A 13640-nucleotide genomic window follows, 5' to 3' on the forward strand; every position below is an offset into this window, starting at 1 on the left:
TCCCCCATGATCACCGTGACCTTGCCTTTCTGACATGCCCTATTTATTTCTCGGTGCATCTTGCGCCCCTGGTCCTGACCACTGTTAGGAGGTCTGTACAAAACTCCCATTACAGTTTTTTTTGCCCTTGTGTTTCCTCAATTCCGCCCACACAGACTCCACATCTTCTGACCCTGTGTCGTTTAGTGCCGTAGATCTAATTCCATTCTTAATTAACAAGGCAACCCCACCCCCTCTGCCCACCTCCCTGTCTTTTTGATGTGTTGTGAATCCTTGGATATTTAACTGCCAGCCCTGAGCTCCCTGCAACCATGTCTCTGTGATGCCTACCACATCATAATCATTCAAGAGGATTTGTGCTGTTAATTCATCTACTTTGTTGCGAATGCTAAGAGCATTTAGATGAAGTGTCTTAATGCTAGCTTTCTTATCATTATGAGAGAGGTTGGAAATCCCAAGATGTCTTAAGTTATCCTTCCTTTTTGCTGTATTCCTAGTCTGCCTCGAGCTTAAATCCACCGGTACTCATGCTATCCTGTTGCTTATCTTTCCATTTAACTCCATACTCCCTGTCTCTTTCACTTTCCCTTCCCCCCCCGACTCACGAGTTTAAAGCCCTACTGACCACCCTATTTATCTTTTTCGCTAGAACACTGGTTCCAGATCGGTTCAGGTGGAGACCGTCCCAACGGTACAGATCCCCCCGGTTCCAAAACTGATGCCAATGCCCCATGAAATGAAATCCCTCTTTCCCACACCAATCCCTTACCAATGTGTTGACTTCCCTAACTTTCTTTTCCCTACTCCAATTGGCACGTGGCTTGGGCAGTAATCCGGAGATTATGACCCTTGAGGACCTGTACTTCAATTTCTTTCCTCGTGTTTCATTATCCCTGAACTGGTCCTCTACCCTAGCTTTGCCCATGTCGTTAGTCCCAACGTGGACCACAACAACTGGATCCTCCCCCTCCCGCTCTAATATCCTTTCAACCCGGTTGGAGATGTCCCGCACCCTGGCACCGGGCAGGCAACACACCATGCGGGTCTCCCGATGCGGCTTGCACAGGATACTATCTGTCCCTCTAATTATAGAATCCCCTATAACACCTACCTGTCTTTTTGCTCCCCCCCCCCCCTTGAATGACCTTGTGCCCCACGGTGCCATGGTCAGCTGGCTCATCCTGTCCACAGTCCATTCCCTCAACCGTACAGGGAGCAAGAATCTCATACCTGTTGCAGGTGTCTGTCCGGATAGATCTGAAAAGATACTGACGTGTCTGTGTCTACCACCTCCGCTGGCACCGCGTTCCAGGCACCCACCACCCTCTGTGTAGAGAACTTTCCACACATATCTCCCATAAACGTTCGTCCTCTCACTCTGAACTCATGACCCCTGGTAATTGAGTCCCCCACTCTGGGGGGGAAAAAGCTTCTTGCTATCCACCCTGTCTATACCCTCATGATTTTGTAGACCTCAATCAGGTCCCCCCTAATCACCATCTTTCTCATGAAAATAATCCTAATCTACTCAACCTCTCTTCATAGCTAGCATCCTCCATACCAGGCAACATCCTGGTGAACCTCCACTGCACCCTGTCCAAAGCGTCCACGTCCTTTTGGTAATGTACACAGTACTCTAAATGTGGCTGAACCAAAGTCTCATACAACTGTACATGACCTGCCAACTCTTGTCCTCAATACCCCGTCCGATGAAGGAAAGCATGCCGTATGCCTTCTTGACCACCCTATTGACCTGGCTTGCCACCTTCAGGGAACAATGGACCTGAACACCCAGATCTCTCTGTTCATCAATTTTCCCTAGGACTTTACCATTTACTGCATAGTTCACCCTTGAATTAGATCTTCCAAAATGCATCACCTCGCATTTGCCCGGATTGAACTCCATCTGACATTTATCTGCCACACTCTCGAGTCTATTTATATTCTGCTGTAATCTCTGACAGTGCCCCTCACTTTCTGCTGCTCCACCAATCTTAGTGTCATCTGCAAACTTGCTGATCAGATGACCAACACCTTCCTCCAAATCATTTACGCATATCACAAACAACAGTGGTCCCAGCACAGAACCTTGTGGAACACCACTGGTCACAGGTGTCCAATTTGAGAAAATCCTTTCTACCACTACTCTCTGTCTCCTGTTGCCTAGCCCTTTTTTTTTGTGTCCGTCGAGCGAGCGCACCCTTGATCCCATGCGACTTGACTTTCTCCATCAGCCTGCCATGGGGAACCTTATCAAACGCCTTACTGAAGTCCATGTAAATAACGTCTACAGCCTTTCCCTTTCAATCAACTTTGTCATGTCGTCAAAGAATTCTATAAAGTTGGTAAGACATGACCTTCCCTGCACAAAACCATGTTGCCTATCACTGATAAGCTGATGTGCTTCCAAATGGGAATAGATCCTATCCCTCAGTACCTTCTCCAGTAGCTTCCCAACCACTGACGTCAGTCTCACCGGTCGATAATTACCTGGATTATCCTTGCTACCCTTCTTGAACAAGGCGACAACATTAGCAAGTCTCCAGTCCTCCGGGACCTCACCCGTGTCTAAGGATGCTGCAAAGATATCTGTTAAGGCCCCGGCTACTTCCTGTCTCGCTTCTCTCAATAACCTGGGATAGATCCCCACCTTAATGCCTTTTAGGAGACCCAACACTTCCTCCTTCCTTGTGTCAACTTGACCTAGAGTAAGCAAATGTCTATCCCTCACATCACCATCTGTCATGTCCCTCCCCTTCATCAATACCGATGCAAAGTATTCGTTAAGAATGTCACCCATTTTCTCTGACTCAGTGCATAACTTTCCTTCTTTGTCCTTAAGTGGGCCAATCCTTTCTCTAGTTACCCTCTTGCTCTTTATATATGAATAAAAGGCTTTGGGATTTTCCTTAACCATGCTTGCCAGTAATATCTCATGTCTTCTCTTCGCCCTCTTAATCCCTTGTTTCAGATGCGCTCGAAATTCCCCGTGTTCTTCCAAAGCTTCATCTCTCTTAAGTCGCCTCTAATCTATGCTTCCTTTTTCCTCTTGGCTAGTCTCACAATTTCACCTGTCATCCATGGTTCCTGAATCTTGCCTTTTCTGTTCCTCATTTTCACAGGAACATGTCTCTCCTGCATACTAATCAACCGCTCTTTAAAAGCCTCCCACATATCAAATGTGGATTTACCTTCAAACATTTTCTCCCGATCTAAATTCCACAGATGCTACTGAACCTTGGTATAGTTGGCCTTCCCCCAGTTTAGAACTCTTCCTTTAGGACCACTCCCATCCTTGTCCATGAGTATTGTAAAACTTAGGGAATTGTGGTCGCTATTTCCAAAGTCGTCCCCTGCTGTAATTTCAACCACCAGGCAGGTTCATTCCCCAACACCAGGTCCAGTATGGCCCCTTCCCGAGTTGGACTACGCACACACTGCTCTAGAAAACCCTCCTGGACACACCTTACAAATTCTGCTCCATCTTGCCCCCTAGTTCTGAGTGAATCCCAGTCAATGTTGGGATAATTAAAATCTCCCATCACCACCACCCTGTTTCTCCAACACCTTTCCATTATCTGTTTACATATTTGTACCTCTATCTCACGCTCGCTGTAGGGAGGCCTGTAGTACAGCCCCAACATTGTTACTGCATCCTTCCTATTTCTGAGTTCTACCCATATTGCCTCAATGCTTGAGCCCTCCATGGGGCCCTCGTTCAGTACAGCTGTGATATGGTCTTCGACCAGTATTGCAACTAACATTAAATAGTAGACAGTAGATCACTGGAAAAGGAGGCTGAAGAATCAGTATGAGGAATGAAGAAATGGAAGAGGAACTGAACAGGTACTTTGTATCAGACTTCATGGTGGAAAACACCAATCGCATACTAGAACTTTGAGAGTTAGGGGCAGTGGTGAATATAATAGCCGTAACTAAGGAAAAGGTGCTGGGGAAGCAGAAAAGTCTGAAGGTGGACCAATCACCCCTGGACCAGATGGACTGTACTGTAGACTTCTGAAGGAGATAGCTGAGGAAATTGTTGAGGCATTAGTGGTGATCTTTCAGGAATCAGTGGTGATAGGGAGGATCTTGGGGGTTTGGAAAATGGCTAAAGCAACACCCCTGCTTAAGAAAAGAGAGAGACAGAAGAAGGGAAATTATAGGTCAGTTAGCCTGACCTCAATCATTGGTAAGATTTTAGAGTCCGTTCTTAAGGTTGAGATTGCAGAGACCTTGGAAGTAAATGACAAAATCGGGCTGATTCAGCATAGCTTCATCGAGGGGAAGTTATACCTGACAAATCTGTTAGAATTCTTTGAGTAGAAAGTGGGCAAGTTAGACAAAAGGGAGCCAGTGAATGGGATTTGTTTGGATTTCCAGAATGCTGTTGAGAAGGTATCAAATAAGATGAGAGCCCATAGTGTTTGGGCAAGTTACTGCCATTGGCATTGAGCATTGGCTGACTGGCAGAAGGCAGAGAGTGTAGATAAAGGGGTCTTTTTCGGGATGGCAGCTAGTGACGAGTAGAGTCCCACAGGGATCAATGTTGGTACCACAACAGTTCATGTAATACATTGATGATATGGATGAAGCAACTGAGACATTTTTGCTGAGTTTACAGTTGGCACAGTGACAGATGGAGGGAGAGATAGCAGTGAGGAAGTTGCAGAAGGACTTGCATAGACTCTGAGAGTGGGCAAAGAAGTGGCAGACAGAATACTGTGTGGGACACTGTGAGGTTATGTGCTTTGGTAGGAAAAATGGAGGCATAGATTATTTTCTAAATGAGAAAGGGCATTTGAAGTCTGAAGCACAACTGTCCCTCGTTGCCTTTGAGAAGGTACTAGTGAGTTTCCTTCTTGAACTGCTACAAGTACATTTGCTCGAGATAGATACAATGCCACTAGGGTCAATCTGCACAAAACAACCCTTTTTTTACCCCTGGAATTAACATTATGAACGTTCTGAAAACCGCTGTTGTAAGCATATCTTAATAGGCTTAATAGACCAAAACTGTAAGCTTGTTCAAAGTCCTCTTCAGGTTAACATGCAGGTTCAGTTGACAGTTAGGAATGTAAATGCAATGTTAGCATTCATTTCAAGAGGGCTAGAATACAAGTGCAGGAATGTACTGCTGAGGCTGTATATGGCTCTGGTCAGACCCTATTTGGAACATTGTGACCAATGTTTGGCTCCATATCGAAACAAGGAGTCTGCCACTTCTTTGCCCACTCACCTGGCCTGTCCAAGTCCTTCTGCAGCTTCCCCACTTCCTCACTACTATTTGTCCCTCCATCTGCTGACATTGGAGGGAGTCCAGAGGAAGTTGGCAAGAATCATTCTGAGTATGACGAGCTTGTCTTACGAGGAGTAGTTCAGGACTCTGGGTCTGTACTCGGTGGAGTTTAGAAGGATGAGGGGAGAATGTGGAGAGGCCTGGAGAGACATGGATGTGGGGAAGATGTTTCCATGAGTAGGAGAGACTTAAATCTTCGGGCACACCCTCAGAGTCGAATGGATAACCCTTTAGAACTGAGATGAGGAATTTCTTCAGCCGGTGGATGGTGAATCTGTGGAATTCATTGTTGCGGAAGGCTGTGAAGGCCAAGTCATTGAGTCTGTTGAAGATATGAGTTGGATAGGCTCTTGGTTAGTAAGGGGATCAAGAGTTAGGGGGAGAAAGCGGGAGATTGGATGGTGGAGCAGAGAGTCAGTTGTAACTGCTAAAATATTGAGGCTGGGATTTCAGCAAAGGTAATGTTGAGGGGGGACGGTTGGATGCTCACTTGTCGGAGCTGGTCATTATCTGTCACTTATATGGACGTTTTTTTTGAAAACTCTGTTGTGGATGTGGGCATCACTGGCTCGGCCAGCATTTATTATCTGTCCCTAGTTGCCCTTAGGAAGGTAGTGGTGAGCTGCCTTCTTGAACTGCTACAAGTACATTTGCTTTCGGTAGATACAATACGATTAGGGAGGGGATTTCTGAGAACGCTGTTGTAAGCATATCCTAGCTTAATAGACCAAAACTGTACGCTGTGCACCTTGAGTGGCGTCACCAGTCTTGTGTGGAAAGATTTTCACTCCTCCCCTCCTTGAAATAAAGATTTGCACCTCACGTGCCTTCTAAAATACATGCTGTGCAGAGAAGCTAAATTTTTGTGCTTCATGTACATGCCTCTTGCTGCGTTCTGCTGGGATCTTTTAAGAATCTAGAAAAGATTACAGCCAATACATCCATTTGGGCAGCACGGTGACTCAGTGGTTAGCTCCGCAGCCTCACGGCGCCAGGGGCCCGGGTTCGACTCCAGCCTCGGGTAACTGTCTGTGCGGAGTTTGCACATACTCCCTGTGTCTGCATGGGTTTCCTCCATGTGCACCAATTTCCTCCCACAGTCCAAAGATGTGCAGGCTAGGTGGATCGGCCATGCTAAATCGCCGGTAGTGTTCAGGGGTGTGTGTGGGTTATAGGGGTGGGATGGGATGCTGCAAGGGGCGAAGTGGACTTGTTGGTCCGACGGACCTGTTTCCACACTGTAGGGAACCGAATCTAATCTAATGTCTGCAGTCAACTCTTATAATCCTCCATGTTATCATCTAATTTAGTCTGAAGGGATGCCTGACAACTAATGAAGTGAGGGAACAGGCTTTATGTCTGTATTAATTGAGGATGAATTGATTGTGAGTTGGCTGTATAAATATGGGAGCTAGTAATTAGGGGTTGACGTTTATGGAGTATTTTTAAAAGAAATAAAGCTCTGATGGTACGATGTTGGGTTGGACTCTTTGCGTACCTGGAATCCAATTCTTCAGGTCCAGGGAACCTATTAACTTAGTCTTCTCAGTTTTCCTCAATGTTTTCTTGAGGATTTCCTTCTCCCTTTCGCTCCCTACTTTTCGCCCATTGATTTTTTTTTGTATGTTTTCTACTGTGAAATCAGATAGAAAATATTGGTTCAAAGCTTGTGCCATTACCTTCATTTCCCATCATCAATTCCCCAGTCTCACCCTCTCATGAGCCATTATTCACTGTATTTACTCTTTTCCTTTTTATAGATTTGTGGAAGCTTTTACTGTATTTATATTAATGTCTCCCTCATTATTATTTTGGTCATCTTTTGTTCACATCTGAAATAGTTTCAGTTCCACAATTTTCGAATCTTTCTTTCAATTTATACTATCTTTAACTTTCTTAGATAGCAACAGATGGCACCATGGTGCATTCTAGCTGTACATCCTTTCATTCTAAATTGACAATATTTTTGTTCAGAGTTATGAAATATCCCCTGAAACATCTGCCATTGCTTCTCTATGGTCTTACCTTTTAAACTATTTTCCCAGTTCAACTCTGCCTTTATACTCCTGAGTTATCTTCAATGAAAGTTAAAGATATTAAACAGTTTCAGACCAAATTCTCATCCTCGTCCTTGATGTAAAATTCTACCACATCCTGATCATTCTTATCCAGAGAATCCTGTACTATGTTATGGTTGATGAGTTGTATCTCAAAACATACTACCAGGTCTAAAATATCTTAATCCCTGCTTGGTTCCAGTGGTACAGTTTTAAGACTCCAAATGCACTCTATGAATATATCCTGAGGGGTAGATAACTGCTCTTAACATCAAGGTGCCGTTCAACCAAATATGACATCAAGGAGCCGTCGCAAAGCTGCAGTCAGTAAGAATCAGGTGAAAAACCCTCTGCCGGCTGGAACCTTACCATAAAGGAAGTGGTTGTGGTTGTTGGAAGTCAGTTGCCCCAACTCCAAAGCATCACTGCGGGGGTTACGTAAATTTGTGCCCTGAGCTCAACCATCTTCAACTGTTTCATCAAATGCCAAATGCCATCCCTCCGTCAGAATGCCATACGTGGGGATGTTCTCAGTTGATTGTGTCATGTTCAGCACCACTCATAGCTCCTCAGATGCTGAAGTAGTCCATGTCCACGGAACATAAGTGATGAGAAGCAAGTGGTAGTTGTGCTGTGCAACTTACGGGCAATGAACGTCACCATTAAGGAGAATCTAACCATTGCCCCATGACTTACACTCCTTTACTGCCAATATGCTGAGGCTTATCAGGTTTCCAGAAACTGAATTGGACCAAACTTGTAATTATTGTGACGACAAGAGCAGGTCAGAGGTTAAGAATTCTGCAGTGAATAATGAGCCCCCTACCTACACAAAGCCTGTCCACCATCTATAAAGCCCAAGTCAGGAATGTAATCTCCACTGGTCAGGACTGGTGCAGCTCCATCAACACTCAGGAAGCTTGAATCATATGGACAAAGCAGCCTGTTGGATTGGTACCCCACCCACCACCTTCAACATCTGTTCTATCATCAGTAATGTATAATTAGTGCCCCATGCAAGTTTCCCTCCAAGCCACACACCATCCTGACTCGGAACTATATCGCTGTTCATTAATAGTCATTGAGTGAAGATTCTGGAGCTTCTTTCTGAACAGCACTACTCTAAGGACTGCAGTTATTCAAGAAGGCAGCTCACCACCACCTTCTCCAGGGTAATTGGGCTTAGCCAGCAACATCCACATCCCGTGAATAAAAAAGAATCTTCCAGGCTATCTGTGCCAATTGGACTCACAGTTTATGGTAACATCTTTCTTACAAGATCCCATTACTTCTTGGTCTATCGACTGTATGCTATCCTGGACTGTATCTTCTGTCAGGGGATCTATGAATCTGAAACTGTCACAGCTATGACTTCTTTCCTTTGCTGTTCCTTATCTCTACCCAAACTGATTGTCTATTTTGCCTGGGAGCCAGTTGGCTGGTTTGTAATTCAGAGTGATACCAACAGCCTGGGATCCGACACTGTCTGAAGTTACAATCAAGGAATCTTCTTCTCAACCTCTCTCCTCATCTGAGGTGTGGTAACCTTCAATTTCAACCACCTCCAGTTATCTCTCTCGACTGTGAGAGCAGACCTGTGGTCCCATCTGGGACTATAGTGACTTTGAATCTCCAAACCAAGATAATTTCTCACCAATGTATTGATCTCATCTTTGACACAAGACAAAAAAACAAACAAATTAAACCCAATGAGATGAATTTTGGATCACTGGATTACATAGCATAATTGGACAACAAAATGCACTATTGTTAAAATAATTAGGAATTCAACCAGAAAGGCCACTAATGTGAATCCTGGATCTGTGTATCATTTGAAATTATTTAATTGGATAGTTTCAGTATTTGGCCACAAGATGGAGAAATCTGCTGAGGTGATGTACCCAGAAGATAGAAAGATGATAGAAATGTTTGGAGAGATATGGGCCAAGCACAGGCAGGTGGAACTAGTTCAGTTTGGGATTGTGATCAGCACAGGCTGGTTGGACCAAAGGATCTGTTTTCATGCTGTATGACTCTATGAAACTCAAGCTTAATTGTCCGAAACTCACATTCAGACATATCTAACCTTGATCATAATCTTACACAAAGATAGCCGACTTTATCCCTCAGAGTTGCAGACTCTTCAATTTTACATCCTCAAAGACATTTAGCAGGAATAGCATGGATTATAGAGTGAGTTGAGTAGATTGGTTCATTATTAATTCTTAACTAAATTTGATTTATTTTACATTTTTAGACAACATCAGGTGAAGATGTGCGTGATTTCACCAAGGTGCTGAAAAATAACTTCAGATCAAAGAAATACTTTGCCAAACATCCTCGCTTGGGTTATTTACCACTACAAACAGTCCTAGAAGGTGAGAACCTTGAGATGTAAGTTTATTGATGTGAGATTTACTAATGTATCAATGCCCATTTGGGGGTTGACAAATATTGCAGCATTATTCGTTCTGCAGCTTAGCAGGAGAGTGAGGTTGTCCATTTGCGCCGATATCAGAAGTACACAATACAAGAACAAGAGGGGCTTAACTGATATCATCGGCCCTCTCGCCTTGAAAGCAGTGTAGTTACTCAGAGTGCATCTGCTGTGGACTTGTTGATACTGTCACTAACGTGCAACCTTCCTTGATATCTTTCTCTGTCCTCCAGTTCTGTCTTTAAAAACTACAATCAATTACCCTCTCCTCAAAAGGAAAGAACCTTTGGCTGAACAGAGAACAAAGAACAGTACAGGCCCTTCGGCCCACGATGTTATGCCGACCTATTATCCCACTCAGATCAAACTACCCTGCATACCCTTCATTTTACTATCCTTCATGTGCCGATCCAAGAGCCGTTTAAAAGTCTTGAAATGTATCTGACTCCGTTACCACTGCCAGCAGCGCATTCCACACACCCGCCACTCTCTGTGTAAAGAACCTACCTCTGACATCTCCCCTATTCCTTCCTCCAGTCACCTTAAAATTTCTCCCCCTCGTAATAGTCATTTCTGCCCTGGGAAAAAAAATCTGACTATCCACTCCAGCTATGCCTCTCATCATCTTGCATACCTCTATCAAGTCACCTCTCATTCTTCTTTGCTCCAATGGAAAAAGTCCTCGCCCCCTCAATGTTTCATCATAAGACGTGCCGTCCATTCCATGCAGCATCCTGCTAAATCTCCTCTGCACCCTCTCTAAAGCTTCCACATCCTTCCTATAATGAAGCAACCAGAATTGAACTCAATATTCCAAGCGCTGCTCCATCCCCACAAACTAATGCTCGATTCCAAATCCCTTTTCTCTTGATGCTTTAAATTCAATGCTGTCTTTCGTGTAATTTCATATTTGAATTCACTGGTCCTGAGCCGCTCGCGGCGATGTGCCCCCGCGGTCCTGCTACAGTGCTTTGAGATGGAAACAAACATGACTGATGAAGGTCCACCAGTTGATGTAGTACGTTTAGATTTCAAAAAAGCATTTGATAAATTACAACTCATAAGGTGACTCAAAAGAAAGCAGCCCATGGGTTCAAGGGTAGTATATTAGGATGGACAGAGGACTGCATCGCAAACAGAAGTAGAGAAGGGGCAGCAGGATGGTAACTTATAACTGGTGTCCGGCCACAGGGTCCCTGCTGCGGAGGCCGTACACCTAATGTTGCCTGGGTTGATTTCGGAAATGGAGGAGGGGATTGCCATGCTTAGGAATGTTGGGCGGATGGGATTTATAAGATTGAGAGAAATCTTATTTTTTCAGCATTTAAGATTCTTAAGAGGCTTGATAGTGTATATCCGTAGAGAATGCTCCCATTTGTGAAATATTTTATGACCAGAGGCCACATTTTCATATTAGTTGCCTGTTAATTCAGGGGAAGAATTACTTCTTTCAGGTGGTAGCAATCTATTCAACACTTTAGCAGAGAAGGTTTTCGAGGTAATGCCATCAATTATATGCTAGGCTGAGATGGCCCGTTTAATTTTCAAATCAAGAAACAACAATAATGAGGAAAGGGTAGTCTTCACAGTGGAAGATACTTCAAGGATCCCCTTATCCCTGTATTCTTTAGTAATGAATTAAATACATCACTACCACACCATCACTACCATTACAGAAGTAGTAGTAGACAATCTAATGGAGTAAAAGCAGATCAGACTCTTTGCCCTGATGGTTTACTTTCTATGATTCCAAACAAAGGAGCTTCAGAGTTGGTGTATGCATTGATTGTAATTTCTGAAAAAGGTTTCGATTCTCGAGAAGCATCTGAGGGCTGGAAAACTGCCGATGTGACATCCCTATTTAAAAAGGAGAGAGGCAAATTGTTGGAAATATGTGGCAATCAACTGTGAAGAAAATAATAGCAGGACATTTGGAAAATCAGAATCTAATCAAACAGAATCACCATAGCCTGACGAAAGTGAAATTATGTCTGGCTAATTTGTTTGGGTTTTTCGAGGAAGTCCCAACCAGAATTAGTAGAGGAAAACCAGTAAATGTGTTGTATTTGGACTTTGAGCAAGCATTTGAGAATGTACTCAAAAGTAATAAGCTAAGAGCTGAGGTTTTGAAGGTAGTATATTGCTATGGATCAGTATGCTTTGCATGGCCAGGAAGGAGAGATCACATCTACAGTGAAATGCACCAAGTGAATAGATATTTTGGGGAATTTGGTGGCAATGTGGTAAGTCAGTGCAGAGGGTAAGAGGTGCTATTTGCTTGCTTTTTTTGCCTGATAGTTGGTCAGCTTTTTTTTTTGAGACAGGGCGAATTGAAGCCAGAAGCGGGGACCCAGAAGGTGAACCCGGTTCATTGGTTGGTGATAGCTACTGGTTTAAGAATCTATTATCGGTAACTTTCAGATTGAAAGTAAATCGGTGAAATATATACAGGCTACAAACTAATGTTTTTAAATCAAATTAAGATTTAAGTAATTGAAATGGAGATGCCGGGCCAATGATGATTTAAACCTCCATGACGGGGGAGTGGTCAGACACCATACTCCAGCTCAGGGTTGATGAACTGGAATCTCAGTTTCGACCAATCAACAAATCATGCGGGGGAGAGTTACCAGGGAATGCTCTGTTTCCGGAGGCAGTCACACACCTTAGATTAACTACCTGAAGCTCGGTCAGTGGCCAGGGACGTGGGACTGTGACTAAGGACAGGGCAGGTGGAAGGATCCAGGATGTCATGCAGAAGGAACCTTGGCCTTTGATCTTATCGAACAGGTTTGAGATTCTTTCTTCCTGTGTGGATGAGAGGTCAGGGTATATGGAAGATGAGTAAACTGACTATAGCACGGTGGTACAGGGGGACATTCAAGAGGGGATAAAAAGTGAAATGTAGTTATAATCAGAGGTAGTATAGTTAGCGGAATGAACATTGTTGGTTGTGACTAGGATCGAGAGTCTCGAAAGTAGTGTTGCCTGCCTGGCGCCCAGGTTTAGGATATTCCGTCTTGGCTACCAAGGAATTTGAAGTGGGAGGTGTAGAAATCCAGCTATCGTGGTGGACACAGGTACCATTGATATGGAAGAAAGCGGAAAGAGGTTCTGCTGAGGGATTATGAGCATTGAGGTGCTGAGTGAGAAGGCAGAACCAAAAGGTAATAATCTCGGGATTCTTATCTGAGCAATTTGGCACGGTGTGAACAAAACTGAAGATGTCAATGCATTGTTCAAATGATGGCATGGCAGAAATGTGTTTGAATTCATGGGACATTGGCATTGGTATGGGGAAGGAGGGAGTTGTTCCGGTGGCATAGGCTTGATGAGAATCATATTGGGACAAGTATCCTGGCAAAAGACATAGCTAGGTCTGGGGGTAGGGCATCAAAGTGAAAAGTGTGGAGCGGGTGAGTCCAGTTGCATGGAAAAAGTTAGGAGCTAGTAAATGCTCAGCAAAGTTTCCAGAGCAAGTAATAGGACAAAAAGTATGGAAATAGTCAGGAGTCTCAATTCAGGTGCAGCAGATAAGAAGGGTGGCCGTAAATGCCAGACTGAAGGTCTTTTATTTAATTGTAGGGAGTGTATAAAACCAAGTGAATGAGTTTGTGGTGCAGATTGAAATTGACAGATGTATTGTTCTGGGTATCACAGACATGAGGTTGTAAGGGGATAAGTGTTGGGAACTAAATATCCAATGATACATGTCCTATAGAAAGAACAGACAAATGGACAGAGATGCCAGGGTTGGCTTGTGAGTAAGAAATGGGGCAACGCTGAAGGAACCACAGGTCTTGAGCTTGTTTATTAATGACTTGGAGGAAGAGGTGAATGTGCTGTG

This window comes from Stegostoma tigrinum, unplaced genomic scaffold (genome assembly GCF_030684315.1).
Source record: "Stegostoma tigrinum isolate sSteTig4 unplaced genomic scaffold, sSteTig4.hap1 scaffold_82, whole genome shotgun sequence".
Lineage (NCBI taxonomy): Eukaryota > Metazoa > Chordata > Chondrichthyes > Orectolobiformes > Stegostomatidae > Stegostoma > Stegostoma tigrinum.